Source organism: Aplysia californica, unplaced genomic scaffold (genome assembly GCF_000002075.1).
Source record: "Aplysia californica isolate F4 #8 unplaced genomic scaffold, AplCal3.0 scaffold00681, whole genome shotgun sequence".
Taxonomy (NCBI): domain Eukaryota; kingdom Metazoa; phylum Mollusca; class Gastropoda; order Aplysiida; family Aplysiidae; genus Aplysia; species Aplysia californica.
In genome coordinates this window covers 378,286-382,412 of record NW_004797951.1, presented here as the reverse complement: position 1 = coordinate 382,412, position 4,127 = coordinate 378,286, and positions in this window count along the sequence as shown.

Here is a 4,127-nt window from a genome sequence, read left to right as displayed (position 1 = left end):
TTTTAGTAAGCTTTTTATGAAACTTGCAACACAATGAGGTCATGTAAGTGCCGAAGATAAGGTATTTTGAAAGAGAGTAACATAGACAAAAAAGGAGGAGGAGAGATAAGGACGATTGATGGTTGATGGGAAAGAGAGGGCCAAACCACACCAGAACACAAGCCAACCACCCACAGGAGTATCTGAGAGAGTGGCCAAGACATACGTACGTCCACAGCGCAGACTGTCAAATATCTTTACAGATAGACAGACAGACAGATAGACAGGAAGACAGACAGACAGACAGAGACAAAGTCAAAGACAGAGACAGAAACAGAGGCAGGGGGAGAAAGACATACAAAGGGAGAGTATCCCACCAAAAAATACAAGTACTTGAGAGAATGACCTCGCTAGGTTACAATGACCAACACACAGAATATGCTCGCTTTTTAACCCGAGCCAGCAGTTTGGTCAAGACTCCTTAGACAAGAAAAAAGGGGTCCCTTGTGGTCTATTGGAACCCCTTCCACTTTTGATAGGCGGCCACTTTTTTCTTCTTCTCCATAATGAAACTACGTTTGGATAGATAAGAAAGAAATCGGTGAATATCGGCGTAAAATTGGACCGTAGAAGAATACAATAGGGTCTTAGGTAGAAAAAGTGCCCCGTTTGAAAACTAATTGCTTGATATAAAGGGTTGGGGGTTTGTTGGACCCCCATACGGCTGGCAAGGGTTAATGACAAGACGACTAACCCAGATTTCCTGGGTTTCCAGAAATCTTGACCTGCTCCAAAAGTGGGCAGTGCCCTACCTATAGGAAAAAATTGGTTTCATTGGTGTGCATATTATTTGTTTGATTATAGAGAAACCTCTCCTTGTCGTTTAAAGAAACTGAACAAGGGTCCAAAAACTTAACCTTATATTTTCTCAAAACAGCATTAATTTTCGGGATAACCCCTGTGTGCATAAAAGCGACCACATAGTAATATACGTCCACGTTGTGTCATTTTCAATTAAACAGTTAAATTTTCACCTCTTTTTGATTTTGGTCCCTGTACCCCCCCCCCCCTCCCCTCTCACCCCACCCTCCCTTTTCCCCCTATCCCCCTCTTTTCCTCCCTCAGCCCCACTCCCCTACCCCCAACCCCGAGGCAAAGTTATAAATTTGCCACAAATCCAACTCGTCTGTCTTCCGGCTTTGAGCAGGATCAATGGGCAAAGCCTCGATAATCCGTCCAGCCCCAGGGGACCATGGGCTATTGAATTTCAAGGCCCCCTCGCGATCCGAGCTGGCTATGGCTTGAGAAAGTTTATGTTCCCCCATCGTTGCTCCGATTGCCTCCACTAACTTCCTGGCTTCTAGTGTACTGCGTCACAATTTACGTTTTAGATTTCATCTTCAGTATTCTACTTCTTCTTCGGGTTTTGAAGTGTTTTACGGCGTTCGCAAATGCATAAGGTCATTATATGAGCGCACGGGACGCAATAACATTTTCAGTTGGTAGGAAACTTTGAATTTTGCCCGCGTGGTGGCCGAAGCCAACTTTTATCGACTTTGGACCACCAAGGGATTTTCAACCTGCCCAACTTGCATACGCGAACTCCGAGATTTTTCGCTCTTGTCCGAGAAGGCTAAGTGTAGATCTTTCCTACCTTAAGATCAGAGGTGTGGCTGAAAGACAGCAGTAAGGAGCCAAGGACTACCAGTAGAAAGGCTGCAGAAAGAGTCAGGAGCCCAGAGGAGGAGGAAAAGGAGGCGAAGGGTGGGGAGTAGAAAGCGGAGACGAAAGGCAGACTACAGAACATTGTTAGAGAGTAGGAAAGGATGTAAAAGGAGCAACTGATTTTAGAGAATAACATTTTCCGTCGCTATCCGGATTCGAACCCACGACCTATTGAATGACAGCTGAACACTTTAACCTCAGGCCACGAGAGCCCCCTCTTCATCACAGCGTGCTTTATGATAATTTCTCAAGTTCAAATTTTAGTAAGAGTTTTACGGCACAAGCAATACGCTGAGGTCATAGATTATAATTCAGTGCTGGTATTTTAGTTTTGGGAAAGAGAAGCACATCGGCACAACAATGCTCATTTGGTGTTGGAAACGGCAAAACTGAAAGGCAATGGGGGAAAAAGGTATACGTTTAACGTCCTTATCAACGCTGTTAAGTTATTTGAAAGGTAGGACCTCCGAGTTTAATGTCCATCTACGAAAGGACCGAGGTAAGTACACAATGCGGACCGAGCTGAGGCTCGAACCCCCGAACCCGCAATCTCAAGATTACGAGTCCGGTAGCCTAACCACTAAACTACCGACGCCACAACTGAAAGACAAAAAAATAATAGAAGTAAAGCAAAAACATATGACCTGCTTGTGGCACCCCCTACTACCATCTATTTGATTATAAGAAAATCCTATTAAACGTTTTTCCTTAAAATTTGATCTTTAAGGAGGCGGGCTGCTTCACTCATTGCCCTGTGAAGACTAACAAGGATTCTCTATGATACAGCACCCCGGCTAAAAGACTTGGAAACTCGATAAAGTAACTCTCTCCGTCTGGGGTCTGCTCCTTTTACATCCTTTCCTACTCTCTAACAATTTTCTGTCGTCTGCTTTCGTCTCCGCTTTCTACTCCCCACCCCTCGTCTCCTTTTCCTCCTCCTCTGGGCTCCTGACTCTTTCTGCAGCCTTTCTACTGGTAGTCCTTGGCTCCTTACTGCTGTCTTTTTCTGCGCCAAACATGCCATAACCTAGTTTTGTTTTAGTAGAGGTTTTACGGCGCTCGCCACTGCATTAGGTCTTATTATGAGCGCTATGGAGTGGATGTCAATAGTGAAGTCCAAGCGGGGAACCACGGGCTTAGTTTACTCTGCTCACCTCTCTGGCCTCAACAGCGCAACGTCTGCTTCGACTATCAAGGCACCCCGGAAATAGCGGTTCACAAGAGAGTGATAAACACCCAAAAGAAGTAGAGGAAAATGTTGACAATATGGGCAGGGAAACGACAAATGTAGTTTTTGGGACACCTGAATAGACATAAGGGTCTTGAACATCTAGCTCTCACTGGCAAAATTGAGGGCAAGCGAGGCAGGGGTAGGCCCAGAACAACATACTTAGGGAACCTAAAGAAATCGGTAACAGGGAAATATCAGGGAAACGTACTTTTTTAGAGCATCCGAGCATAGGAAACAATGGAAAACCATGATCGCCGATGTCTGTCGCAGATCTGGCACTGATGATGATGATGATGATGATGGGCGGGGAAAGAAAAAGCAGCAGTTCCCCCCTATGTTGTTCCGGCACAGTATGAGCATGACATTGATCAATCTGCCCATTTACAATTCTACTGTAATAACCTTGTGAAAGTCGTAGTGAAGCGCAAAGAGCACGCTACAGAGCAGGGACACGCGCTATTCGTGTCACGGCACGGGAAAATAAAGCGCTCGTCGATTTTGGAGCCTATGTGGTTATTGGAATGGTATCATCTTAAACGTAAAGCTTGTTCATTTGTCTTGCCCTAGTCAATTTCGGAGTATGTGGGGTTATTGCTATCAACTTAAAACTCCCTGTTCATTTTGTCTTGCTTGCGGTGAAAAGACTATCTATCTATGTTGAATAGAAGTCGAGATATTTACGACTGAAGAAGGTGCGGGTAGCCTGGGGTCGTAGGTAAAATTAGCGAGAAAATGGCCGTCGGTGTTTATTTGAAGCGACTTTTGAAGTTTGAGTGTCTTTGGAAACTGCATGTTTGCAGTTTCTCTTCCTTTGATCGGCATTTTCGGTAAAAATCCAAAATAGAACATTTGTTTATAGATGGACATAAAAGGTGTTTAGCCTAAAGGATAAAAAATCGATAAAATTGCCACTGGGTTTGAAAAATTCGGGGTTTTTTTCTATCTCATTATTTTGACGAGCGTCTGACTTCACCACGATGCTTCCCATATAGGCCTAAATGCTATATTGTAACCATTAATTTATTCATCACAGCCGCCAAGACCATCCGTTTGTTAGGAGATTACGCTTTGCTAGACATAATGTTTGGGAAAGATCAATAATCAGAACTATCAGACAGACAGACAGACAGACAGACAGACAGACAGACAGACAGACAGACAGACAAACAGACAGACAGACAGACAGACAGAC